Source organism: Triticum aestivum, chromosome 4A (genome assembly GCF_018294505.1).
Source record: "Triticum aestivum cultivar Chinese Spring chromosome 4A, IWGSC CS RefSeq v2.1, whole genome shotgun sequence".
NCBI classification, from domain to species: Eukaryota; Viridiplantae; Streptophyta; class Magnoliopsida; order Poales; family Poaceae; genus Triticum; species Triticum aestivum.
The window spans coordinates 9268981-9283781 of record NC_057803.1 but is presented as its reverse complement, the minus strand read 5'-3'; positions in this window follow the sequence as shown (position 1 = coordinate 9283781).

Here is a 14801-nt window from a genome sequence, read left to right as displayed (position 1 = left end):
GACCAAGTGGAAATTTCAGATCATGCTGGGAAAGCTGCAATACTCTGGGAATCTTATAAGAAAAGAATGGGCACATCTCACAAAACAACAATGCACTTTGATTTGGAATCCTTATTTGGCCCCAGGCAGGACCAAGCCATTTTTGACAACTTGGAGCTACCTTTCACTGAGGAAGAAATCAATGCTGTTGTCAAGGATCTCCCACTTGACAAATCACCAGGCCCTGATGGCTTCAACAATGAATTTTTCAAATCCTGTTGGGATATTATTAGAGTGGATGTGTTTAGATTTATTCAGGATTTTCATGCTGGGCAAATCTCAATTGAGAGCTTAAACACCTCCTACATCACCCTGATCCCTAAAGGAAGTACTCCTCTGACAGCAAATGACTTCAGGCCAATCTCTCTACTTAATTGATGTCTTAAACTTGTCACCAAATTGTTGGCCAATAGGTTGCAGAAAGTGATTCTCAAACTGGTGCATATCAATCAATATGGATTCTTAAAGGAAAGATCCATCCATGACTGCTTGGGCTGGGCATTTGAGTATCTTCATCAGTGCCATAAATCCAGAGAAGAAGTTATTGTCCTCAAACTAGATTTTGAGAAGGCTTTTGACACCATTGAGCACCAGGCAATTTTGGATATCTTAAAGGCCAAAGGGTTTGGAGACAAATGGATAAACTGGATTAAAATGCTGTTTACTTCTGCATCATCTGCCATCTTGCTTAATGGTGTACCAGGCAAAAAGTTTTATTGTCTCAGAGGGGTAAGGCAAGGAGACCCTCTATCCCCTCTCTTATTTGTGTTGGCTGCTGATTTACTCCAGTCAATTCTCAATAAAGCCATGCACTTGAGTTTACTCACATCACCTCTGCAAGTGGAGTCATGCCCTGATTTTCCTATTATCCAGTATGCTGATGACACTCTGGTTCTTCTACAAGCTGATGCAAAGCAGCTCCATTGCCTAAAAGCACTCCTCAATACGTTTGCGGATGCTACTGGTCTGAAAGTGAACTACAACAAGTCAAGCCTCATCCCAATTAATGTTTCAGAAGACAAGGTGGAAATTTTGACAAATACCTTCCACTGCAAAAGAGAATCATTTCCCATCCAGTACTTGGGAGCACCCTTGGGTCTTCATAAACCAACTGTGGAGCAATGCTTTCCACTTGTCACACGACTGCAGAAGAAGCTTGTGGGCTTATCTTCCTTCATGACACTGGCTGGCAGACTGTTACTAGTGAAATCTGTCTTAAACTCTCTTTTGATCTACCTTATGGGATGCCTTGATGTCCCTGTGACTATTAAAACCCAAGCTATCAAGTACTTGAGACATTGTTTATGGAGAGGTCCTGATCTAGAGGACCACAGGCCTGCTATGGTGGCTTGGAGTACTGTTTGTAGACCTATGGATCAAGGAGGCTTGGGGGTCAAGGATATTTTTGTTCAGAACAAATCCCTTCTACTCAAGAACTTGCACAAATTTTATAATAGGCACAACATCCCATGGGTCAATTTGATTTGGGAAACCTACTATAGTAATGGTGTGTTGCCTGGCAATTCTTGGGTTGGATCTTTTTGGTGGAAGGCAAACCTCAAGCTCATTGACAACTTTAAATCACTGGCCAGATGTCACATAGGGGATGGTAAAAGTGCTTTATTTTGGTCTGATCTATGGCACTCAGCTTGTTTACAAGACTTGTTCCCACACCTCTTCTCCTTTGTGAAGAACAACAACACTACTGTGCACACCATTATTCATACTGAATTCCTGGAAGATTTATTCCACCTTCCACTCACTGTGCAAGCCTTCCAGGAATTTGAAAATATGGAAGACATTTGTATTGCTTTAAGAACCTCTGCCACCCTGGATTGCACTGACACCTGGAGCTACATTTGGGGCAATGACCAATTTTCGGTTGCTCAGGCTTATAAAGTAATGATGGGAGTTAAATTTGTGCCCCAGCAGTTTAACTGGATTTGGAATAGTTCGTGCCAGCCCAAACACAAGGTGTTCTTCTGGAGGTTACTTCATGATAGGCTTAATACCAGGAACCTTCTGCGCAGGAAAACATTTCATTTGGAAAGCTACAACTGTGCTATCCATAACTGTCCCCAGGAGGAAACATTGCAGCATCTCTTTTGGACCTGTCCTTTTGCCTCCCAGTGCTGGGATCTATTATGCCGTACAAGACAAGCTCATGTTTCTGTGCTTGAAGCTTTTGATGACCTCAGACAAAAATTACATGTACCTTTCTTCACGGAAATCATCATCCTAGCTTCTTGGGCCATCTGGATTTCAAGAAATAATCTCATCTTTCAAGCAATTCAACCTTCAGTTCAGAGGTGGAAAGCAATCTTCCTTGAAGAGATTAACTTGCTCAGATTCAGGATTAAAAAGAGTTATGCTAGGGCTTTCTGTGTTTGGCTTGACCATCTTGTTCTGTAATTTGTATTTTATTTATTTTGTTTGTTAGTTTGTTTTGGTTTTTCTTTCTTTTTTCTAGGGCTTACCTCAAGCCTTAGTCCTGTTGGACCTTTGTTTTTTCTTTCTTTATTAATATAAAAATTGCAGTGGGGTTTTTCCCTACTGTGTATAGTCAAAAAAAATATTTGAATTCTACTTTACATTGATTATGACGTCACCTAGTCTTTTACACCCACACAGTCATCTTCTCTTTATAATTGTACCATTAACCTTCTCTCGTGCATGCATGCACACACAATACCAGTTGGCATTATCCATCACACACATGCAATCTTTTTCTTCAGGTCGGTCTCCCATGCATGCACACACACACACCTCCCCCTCCCCATCATATCGGGCATTCTTTATCTCTCACGTGCATGCGCAACGATCGATGTTCCTCTATACGTGTGTATATATAGCTAGGTCTTTCACAGTTTTCCACACAAACCGATCAATCTATATATCTAGTGAGGTCTCACCTTCTTTCCCACGTCCACATTGATCAATCTATACCTCTCTATATAGGATTACATAGCTAATACACCCACATTAATTATATATCCAACGTCCCCCTCTCATCATCCATGCCTCCGCTTCATCTCTCAGACGCGTGCACAGTGGCGAAGACAGGGGCAGCCAGGGCCCTGCCCCCCTAACATCACTATATATCGAGGCTAATATGAATGTGATCATTAGACAATTGCTGGTAAAATGGTTTAAGTTGATGAATTGGCCCTCCTCGTAAAGGATTAGCAATGCTTGCCCCCTAGCTCATTTATTTTTCATGGCTCCGCCACTGCGCGCAACATTGCACATTCTCGCCCCCTCTCTTCAAATATCGATCTCGCACTTGTGCACTCCTTCATAGTCTCCCTCCACTTGGCCCCTCGCACCATCTTCTAGCCCCCACCGGATTTTTCCACATGTACAATCTAGCAGACTCCATGGTTGAACTTAAGCATAATGCACAAACATCAAAACACAAGTGCTTCTCCATTGTTCTAGAATCTTCCGTATCATAACTGCCCAAACTTTTTTCTAGTTGAATTGCCATTATTTGTTTTTTACTTTATGCTTTACAACGCACAATTCCATGAATCATAAAATAGATTAAGGGATTCTTTGATTCAAAGGATTCTCAAAGGAATTTTGGAGGATTCTAATCCTTAGAAATTTTTCCTATCTTGGTTGTTTGATTCGTAGGATTGTAAGCCATAGAAATTTTTCCATAGGATTCTTTTGCACTAGATTTCATAGGAAACATCCCATCCACTCAAACCACTTTGAAAGAATCCTACGTTTTTTATATGCACAATCAAACACTCGTACAATCCTGTAGGATTAAAGACGACGTTCCATTCTAATCCCATGTTTTCCTATTCCTGTGTTTTGGAAATCCTACGAATCAAAGAGGCCCTAGATTTTTTTATAAAAACTAATTTATTTTGAATGAGATGAACTATAAGAATTAAACGAAGGTCTACATTAGGAATATATGACTCAGAGCTTACATGCTATAGTGTGGTATATATTCATAATTTGGTTGCCAAATCTGACGCGTGCAATGCACGTGTACCTTACTAGTACTTCGAGTATATGCAAACACGTAAATTAGAGTTCCAATGGCACGCTACGCAGTGTCTCTCTTATAGTTCATGAAGCTACGTGGCACATGTGGAGGCGTTGTCGCGACCTCCTTGTGTGGATTAATCACAGTGACATGCTGCTGCTTCCAGAAGAATGTACTCGTCCTCTTGAGCCACACTGGCGGTACATGCACAAAGCGAAGATGTGCACACACGACACGAACACACTCATTCCCTCGCACGCACACGTGGGTACATGATACGTCTCCGTCGTATCTACTCTTCCAAACACTTTTGCCCTTGTTTTGGACTCTAACTTGCATGATTTGAATGGAACTAACACGGACTGACGTTGTTTTTAGCAGAATTGCCATGGTGTTATTTTTGTGCAGAAATAAAAGTTCTCGAAATGACCTGAAAATCAACGGAGAATTATTTTGGAATATATAAAAAATACTAGAAGAAAGATCCACGCCAGGGGGCCCACACCCTGTCCATGAGGGTGGGGGGCACGCCCTACCCCCTGGGCACGCCCCCTGCCTCGTGGGCCCCCTGATGCTCCATCGACCTCAACCTTGACTCCATATATTCACTTTCGGGGAGAAAAAAAATCATAGAGAAGGATTCATCACGTTTTACGATACAGAGCCGCCGCCAAGCCCTAAACTCTCTTGGGAGGGCTGATCTGGAGTCCATTCGGGGCTCCGGAGAGGGGAATCCGTCGCCATCATCATCATCAACCTTCCTCCATCACCAATTTCATGATGCTCACCGCCGTGCTTGAGTAATTCCATCACAGGCTTGTTGGACGGTGATGGGTTGGATGAGATTTATCATGTAATTGAGTTAGTTTTGTTAAGGTTTGATCCCTAGTATCCACTATGTTCTGAGATTGATGTTGCCATGACTTTGCTATGCTTAATGCTTGTCACTAGGGCCCAAGTGCCATGATTTCAGATCTAAACCTATTATGTTTTCATGAATATATGAGAGTTCTTGTTCCTATCTTGCAAGTCTATAGTCACCTATTATGTGTTATGATCCGTTAACCCTGAAGTGACAATAATCGGGATACTTACCGGTGATGAACGTTGTTTGAGGAGTTCATGTATTCACTATATGTTAATGCTTTGGTCCGGTACTCTATTAAAAGGAGGCCTTAATATCCCTTAGTTTCCAAAAGGACCCCGCTGCCACGGGAGGGTAGGACAAAAGATGTCATGCAAGTTCTTTTCCATAAGCACATATGACTATATTCGGAATACATGCCTACTTTACATTGATAAATTGGAGCTAGTTCTGTGTCATCCTAGGTTATGACTATTACATGATCGATCGCATCCGGCATAATTCTCCATCACCGATCCAATGCCTATGAGCTTTTCATATATTGGTATTCGCTTATTTACTTTTCCGTTGCTATTGTTACAATCACTACAAAACCCCAAAATATTACTTTTGCTATCTTTACCACTACTATCATATTACTTTGCTACTAAACACTTTGTTGCAGATATTAAGTTATCCAGGTGTGGTTGAATTGTCAACTCAGCTGCTAATACTTGAGAATATTCTTTGGCTCCCCTTATGTCGAATCAATAAATTTGGGTTGAATACTCTACCCTCGAAAATTGTTGCGATCCCCTATACTTGTGGGTTATCAATAACATTTTCTGGCGCCGTTGCCGGGGAGCATAGCTCTATTCTTTGAGTCACTTGGGATTTATATCTGCTTATCATTATGAAGAACTTGAAAGATCAAACAACCAAGATTTTTCCCTCAACTACGAGGGGAGATAAGGAACAGACATCTAGCTCTACACTTGATTCACCTTCTGTTTTGAGTAAGCTTGAGACACCTAAACCTGCTTCTGCTATTGATTTTGATATGTCGCATGTTATTGATGATGCCACTTCTGCTATGCATGCTACTTATGATGAAACTACTTCTATGCTTGATACTACTATGCCACTAGGTGAATTTCTTGATGAACAACTTGCTAGGGCTAGAGAGAATGAAATTATTGAAACTGATAGTATTGATGAAAGTGATGATGAAGATTCTCCCCCTAGATATCAATTGCTTGTTGTGCCTGAGGGTTATGTTATGGATGAAGAAACTGCTAGAGACTTTCTTGCTTGCAATGATAGATCTAACCTTAAGAAATTATTAGCTAAGCTTAAAGAAAAAAACTCTAAATGCTAGAATGAAATATGATCCTGCTTATGCTACTTCATCTATCTTTGTTACTGATAATGATTATGATTTCTCTGTCGATCCTGAGTTAATTACTTTGGTTAAATCTGATCCTTTCTATGGCTATGAATCTGAAACTGTTGTGGCACATCTTACTAAATTAAATGATATAGCTACACCGTTCACTAATGATGAGAAAACTTGCTACTATTATATCCTTAAATTATTTCCGTTCTCATTAAAGGGTGATGCTAAGATATGGTTTAATTCTCTTGATGCTGGTTGTGTGCGTAGTCCCCAGGATATGATTTACTACTTTTTTGCTAAATATTTCCCCGCTCATAAGAAACAAGCTGCCTTAAGGGAAATATATAATTTTGTGCAAATTGAAGAAGAGAGTCTCCCACAAGCTTGGGGGAGGCTTCTCCAATTACTTAATGCTTTGCCCGATCATCCTCGCAAGAAAAATGAAATACTAGATATCTTTTATAATGGACTAACCGATGCTTCCAGAGATTACCTAGATAGTTGTGCTGGTTGTGTTTTTAGGGAAAGAACTGTTGATCAAGCTGAAATTCTATTGAATAATATGTTGACTAATGAAAATAATTGGACACTTCCTGAACCAACTCCTAAGCCAACTCCGAAGAAAAGGGGTATTCTATTCCTCAGTCCTGAAGATATGCAAGAGGCAAAGAAATTGATGAAAGAAAAAGGTATAAAAGCTGAAGATGTTAAGAATTTACCTCATGTTGAAGAAATACATGGTCTTAATTCAGCACCTGTTGAAGAAACACATGGTCTTGATAACCCGACACAGGTAGTAAAGGTAAAATCTCTCTATAGATATGATAAAGATGAAATCCCTCCTACTAAGTTTGCTAGCCAATGCTTAGATGAGTTTGATAATTTTATGGTTAAGCAAGAAGATTTCAATGCTTATGTTGGTAGACAATTGAAACATAATGCTTATCTGATTGAACACTTGAGTGATTGTATGGCTAATGTTAAAGGTGAACTTAAAATTATTAGTAAACATGCTTCTATGGTTACCACTCAAGTAGAACAAGTACTTAAAGCTCAGAATGATTTGCTCAATGAATTGAATAGTAAAAATAATGACTTTGTTGTTAGAGTTGCAACTAGAGGAGGTAAAGTGACTCAGGAACCTTTGTATCTTGAGGGCCACCCTAAGAGAATTGAGCAAGATTCTTAGAGAGCTAATGTAGATGCACCTAGTCCTTATAAAAGGAAGAAAAAAAAATGATAGGACTTTGCATGCTTCTAGTGAACCTGTTGTTGACACACCTGAGAATCCCAATGATATTTCTATTTCTGATGCTGAAACATAAGCTGGTAATGAACATGAACCTAGTGATAATGTTAATGATGATATTCATGTTGATGCTCAACCTAGCAATAATAATGATGTAGAGATTGAACTTGCTGAAATGATTAGACCTATCTTTTTGCGCATGCGTTTGACTAACATGCTTAAAATGAATCTTTATGATAAATATATGAAGGAAATTGTTACTAATAAACTATCAAAAAAATTTGTTACTAATAAGAAAAACATACCGGAAGCTGAAATTTCCACCATGCTTGCTAATTATACTTTTAAGGGTGGAATACCAAAGAAACTTGGAGATCCAGGGGTACCCACTATACCATGCTCCATTAAAAGAAACTATGTTAAAACTGCTTTATGTGATCTTGGAGCCAGTGTTAGTGTTATGCCTCTCTCTTTATATCGTAGACTCGATTTTATTAAGTTGACACCTACTAAAATATCTTTGCAAATGGCTGACAAATCAACTGCTATGCCTGTCGGTATTTGTGAGGATGTGCCTGTTGTGGTTGCAAACATTACTATTTTAACGGACTTTGTTATTCTTGATATTCCCGAGGATGATAGTATGTCTATTATTCTTGGAAGACCCTTTTTGAATACTGTATGGGTTGTTATTGATTGCACCAAAGGCAATGTCACTTTTCATGTCAATGATAATGAGCATACGGTACACTTTCCGAGGAAACAACCTCAAGTCCATAGTATAAACTCTATTGGAAAAATTCCATTGATTATTTTTGGAGGTTTTGAATTTCCTCTACCTACTGTCAAGAAGAAATATGATATTCTTATTATTGGGGATGTGCATATCCCCGTTGAGTTAACATAGTGTTACTCGAAATTTCTCCGGTTTCATGTTACTCGAAATGAGTTTGTTAACAAGACCTGATCAACCTTGTTAGTGGATTCCTTTTGATGAGCATGAGATGGATGAAGTTAGAAAACACAACTCTCTGTACCCTCTTTTTACTTTATGTTATTTATATTAAATAAAGCAAAAATAGTATCTTTTTGTCTGTTTTCTAAATTATCAATGCAATAAAAAATACCCTGAAAATAAAAGTTCTCCAAATGCCTTGAAAATTAAATATGATTTTTTCTGGAATATTTGAAGATATCTAGCACTGAGAACTCATCAGGGGGAGCAAGCACCTGGCCACGAGGGTCCAGGGCGCTCCCACCCCTGGGCGTGCCTCCCTGCCTCGTGGGCCCATGGTGGCTCCCCTCCACTTATTCCAGCTACCACACACTCCTTCTTCCTCCCAAAAAATCACTAGCCAGCTCAAACCCGAGTTCAAACTCATCTTGCTGCCATTTTCGATCTCCTAGCTCAAAGCTCCATTCACAAAACTGCTTTGGGGGATTGTTCTTTGGTATGTGACTCCTCCAATAGTCCAATTAGTTTTTGTTCTAGTGCTTTATTCATTGCAAATTTTTGTTGCTTAGGTGACCTTGTTCTTGAGCTTGCATGTGAAACTTATATGGTCAAAAGTAGTTTTAATGCATGATATTGCCTCTAGGCACTTGTAGGAGTAGTTGCTATCAATTTTGTTGAGTTTGGTTCACTTTTATTTTGAGTTACTAAAAATTTCAGAAAATTTCAGAAAAAGATGAAGAGATTTTTGAGGGGCTCATCGAGCCGAAGCTCGAAGGATAAACAAAGTGAAGAGAACAAGAAGCCCAAGTATAATCTCCCTCGCACCGTGAAGGTTCGGCCGTGTGAATGGCCTTGTGATGATTTCTTGAGAGCAGCCGGGATTTATGATGATTTCTATGAGTTGGCTGAGAATGCAGGCCTCACCGCCTTCCTCCATGACCAACGCGAACAGTATCTCTTACTCACCAATATCTTTGTGCAAAACTTTCATTTCCATGCTAGGAGCTCACCACCCATGGTGGAATTTTATTTATATGATGAGCATAAGGAGATGTCACTTCATGATTTTTGTCGGGTTTGTTTGATCCCTTTTGAGGGCAGTGTAGAGGAACCACATCGTGACGATGTGGAAGGGTTTATTGATACAATTGCTATAGGGGAAACGAGAAAGGTTTCCGATGCAAGAATTACTAGCATACATTTTCATGTTTTACGTTACTTTGCAATATTTGCTAGTAGATGCTTAATTGGTCGCGGAAACTGTGGCAACCTTAGTGCCCCTGATATTGTTATTTTGTGCCATGCCTTGTTCCGTGATGACACATTTAGTATGGGCGCTATTGTTGCAAAGCGGTTAAATCTTGACCGTACTAAGGGCCCCATCTTGGGAGGTATCTTTGTCTCACGCCTCGCTGCACATTTTTACATACCTATTAGACATTATGAGAAGGAAGAAAAGTTGCTGCCTCCTGTTTTTCTAGACTATAAGAGTATGGTAGCACATGATTTTATCGTTAAGAATAAGGAAAAGATGTTTAAGTACAAGCTGATATTTGATAAAATCACCCAGAGACTATTACTTTGCCTGTTCCTTCTATGTTTGACTTATCTGCAAGCAAGTACCTTGTTCCGCTGGAGGCCATTCACGCCTACCGAAACCCCATAGTAGCTACAGAGCCAGAGCCAGAACCACAATTTGATCCTCACCGGCAGTCTGTTTATCAGTGGAATCCGGAAGAGATCGCCAACCAGTGGCACCAGGGGGATTCTTCTCAGTACGACCCCAACTATTACTTTGGATATCCGCCAGGCCAGCCGTTGCCATAGACCAACTTATGCCAAAAGCCTAAGCTTGGGGGAGTACGTATTTCTCACCGACATTACATTCCTGTTCACACACTCATGCTAGTTGTCGGTGCTCATACTTTTTCATTGTAATATCCATGCTAGTTTATTGTCCTTTTTATGCCTTCTTCTTGTGTGTTTGATAAACCTTAACAAAAACAAAAAAAATTAGTTGTAGCTTTTTAGCTAGTTTACTTTCCATGCCTGTAGTAGTAGTAATTAAAAAGAAAACCCAAAAAGATTTCTCGTTCTTCTTTTGCTTGTTGGGAGCTTCCCCGTGTAAATAGTTTTATTTCTTTTCTTATTCTTTGGGGGTCGAGAGGAGAAGACCATGATTAAAATGATTGAGTGGCTCTCATATGCATTATTGTTAATCTAACAAAGAGCCCATATTACATTGTCTTCTCTCTTGAATTGAATGTTTGCAGATTCCAGCTTACTCCAATGCACGTGCACTATTATTATTATCCACACTATTCGGTCATGCAAGTGAAAGGCAATAATGATGATCATATGATGAACTTATTGAGATGAGAAAAGCTGGTATTAACTCGACCTCTCTTGTTTTTGTAAATATGATTAGTTCATCGTTCCTGATTCAGCCTATCATGAAAGAAACATGTTTGCAATGACAATTAGAGATTATAGTTGCTTATGCCATGCTTAATTAGCTAGGAGCTTATAATGGTTTACCTTGCGTGCCAACATGCTATTAAAATGGTTGTGATGTGGTATGATAGGGTGGTATCCTCTTCTGAATGATTCGAGTGGCTTGACTTGGCACATGTTCACACATGTAGTTGAAACGAAATCAACATAGCCTCTACGATATTTATGTTCATGATGCATTATATCCTACTCATGCTTGCATTCGGTGTTGATTAATTTTAATGCATGTTCATGACTGTTGTCTCTCTCTAGCTGGTCGCTTCCCAGTCTTTTTCTAGCCTTCACTTGTACTAAGCAGGAATACTGCTTGTGCATCCAATTCCATAAACCCCAAAGTTGTTCCATATGAGTCCACCATACCTACCTATATACGGTATCTACCTGCCGTTCCAAGTAAATTTGTATGTGCCAAACTCTAAACCTTCAAATAAGCATTCTGTTTTGTATGTTCGAATAGCTCATGTATCAACTAGGGTTGTCTATATCTTCCACGCTAGGCGGGTTATTCTCAAGAGGAGTGGACTCTGCTCCTCACTCACGAGAAAATGGCTGGTCACCGGGATGCCTAGTCCCATGCTTTATGCAAATCAAATCAAAATAACTGTGAATAAAACTCCCCCGGGACTCTTGTTAGTTGGAGGCACTCGTTGTTTCGATCAAGCCATGGATTGATGCTTGTTGGTAGAGGGGGAGTATAAACTTTACCATTCTGTTTGGGAACCGCCTATAATGTGTGTAGCATGGAAGATATCGAGATCTATCGGTTGTTATGTTGACAATGAAAGTATACCGCTCAAAATATTATTCATGTCTATTTCAAAACCGAGCTCTGGCACTGAGGGGGTCTTGGATTAGGGGGTCTCCAGACAGCCGGACTATATCCTTTGGCCGGACTGTTGGACTATGAAGATACAAGATTGAAGACTTCGTCTCGTGTCCAGATGGGACTCTACTTGGCGTGGAAGGCAAGCTAGGCAGTACGGATATGCATATCTCCTCCTTTGTAACTGACCTTGCGTAACCCTATCCCTCTCCGGTGTCTATATAAACCGGAGGGTTTTAGTCCGTAGGACAACATACAATCATACCACAGGCTAGCTTCTAGGGTTTAGCCTCTCCGATCTCGTGGTAGATCTACTCTTCTACTACCCATATCATCAATATTAATCAAGCAGGACGTAGGGTTTTACCTCCATCAAGAGGGCCCAAACCTGGGTAAAACTTCGTGTCCCCTGCCTCTTGTTACCATCCGCCTAGACGCACAGTTCGGGACCCCCTACCCGAGATCCGCCGGTTTTGACACCGACATTGGTGCTTTCATTGAGAGTTCCTCTGTGTCATCGCCGTTAGGTTTGATGGCCCCTTCTATCATCGAGAGCGATGCAGTCCAGGGTGAGACTTTCCTCCCCGGAAAGATTTTTGTATTCAGCGGCTTTGCACTGCGGGCCAATTCGCTTGGCCATCTGGAGCAGATTGAAAGCTACGCCCCTGGCCATCAGGTCAGGTTTGGAAGTTTAAACTACACGGCCGATATCCGTGGAGACTTGATCTTCAACGGATTCGAGCCTCTGCCTTGTGCGTCACGCGATCACGATGAGTACGATTTAGCTCTACCATCAGACAGTGTTCAGGAGATCACACCGGCAGCCGCTCCGACCCTTAATTCGGAGCCAATTGCGCCTCCCATGGACGGGTGGATGGACCCCGCCACGGAGGCCTTACCCTCAGCGGTGATCGAGCCGAACATCGACCTTACCCTGCACGAGAGCCGTGTTGCTAAACTGCCGGATTCTTCTCCGGCCACGGACTCCGAACCGCCTGCGCCCGTTCCTAGCGAATCCGATTGGGCACCGATCATGGAGTTTACCTCCGCGGATATTTTTCAGCACTCGCCCCTTGGCGACATACTGAACTCATTAAGGTCTCTCTCCTTGTCAGGAGAATCCTGGCTGAACTATGTCCGGCAGGATTGGGATGCGGATGGCGTAAAAATTCACCGCCCACCCACCACCCACTTAGTAGCCACTGTCGATGACCTAACCGACATGCTCGACTTCGACTCCGAAGACATCAACGGTATGGACGATGATGCAGGAGACGAACAGGAACCACTGCCCACAGGGCACTGGACGCCCACTTCATCACATGATGTATACATGGTGGACACACCAAAAGAAAACGATGACGAGGAACAGAAGGACGCAATGAAGGGTTGTCCCCTCGAGAAGCAGTCAAAGCGGCGGCGTAAGCGCCGCTCCAAATCCCGCCTCGGCAGAAACAACGATCATACAGACCCAACGTTAGAGCGGGGTGAACCATAGCCGGACCACGGCAATACGGAGAATCAAACCGAACAACACGATTCTGTCAAAGATAATAGTCCAGACGACATCACACCGGACAGAGACCCGGAGCAACAGAATGCCCGTCAAAGGCTCGTTGCCACCGCGAGGAGTCTTAAAAAGCAGAAGCAAAGGCTCAAGGCTGTGCAAGACACACTTAAAATCAGATGGAGTAAAGTACTCAACACAGCAGCGAAGTACGGCGGTAATTGATAACCCACAAGTATAGGGGATCGCAACAGCTTTCAAGGGTAGAGTATTCAACCCAAATTTATTGATTCAAGACAAGGGGAGCCAAAGAATATTCTCAAGTATTAGCAGTTGAGTTGTCAATTCAACCACACCTGGAAACTTAGTATCTGCAGCAAAGTGTTTAGTAGCAAAGTAATATGATAGTGGTGGTAGCGGTAACAAAAGTAAAGACAGCAAAAGTAATGTTTTTGGTATTTTGTAGTGATTGTAACAGTAGCAACGAGAAAGTAAATAAGCGTAAACCAGTATATGGAAAACTTGTAGGCACCGGATCAGTGATGGATAATTATGCCGGATGCGGTTCATCATGTAACAGTTATAACATAGGGTGACATAGAACTAGCTCCAATTCATCAATGTAATGTAGGCATGTATTCTGTATATAGCCATACGTGCTTATGGAAAAGAACTTGCATGACATCTTTTGTCCTACCCTCCCGTGGCAGCGGGGTCCTATTGGAAACTTAGGGATATTAAGGCCTCCTTTTAATAGAGACCCGGAACAGAGCATTAGCACATAGTGAATACATGAACTCCTCAAACTATGGTCGTCACCGGGAGTGGTCCCGATTATTGTCACTTCGGGGTTGCCGGATCATAACACATAGTAGGTGACTATAGACTTGCAAGATAGGATCAAGAACTCACAAATATTCATGAAAACATAATAGGTTCAGATCTGAATTCATGGCACTCGGGCCCTAGTGACAAGCATTAAGCATAGCAAAGTCATAGCAACATCAATCTCAAAACATAGTGGATACTAGGGATCAAACCCTAACAAAACTAACTCGATTACATGATAAATCTCATCCAACCCATCACCGTCCAGCAAGCCTACGATGGAATTACTCACGCATGACAGTGAGCATCATGAAATTGGTGATGGAGGATGGTTGATGACGACGACGGCGACGAATCCCCCTCTCCGGAGCCCCGAACGGACTCCGGATCAGCCCTCCCGAGAGGTTTTAGGGCTTGGCGGTGGCTCTGTATCGTAAAAGATGATGATTTATTCTCTCCGATTTTTTCTCTCCAAAAGCAAATATATAGAGTTGGAGTTGGCGTCGGAGGGCATCCAGGGGGCCCACGAGGTAGGGGGGCGCGCCCTAGGGGGGGCACCCCCCACCCTCGTGAGAAGGGTGTGGGCCCACTGGTCTTCATCTTTGGCAAGGATTTATTATTATTTTTTCTAAGATGTTCCGTG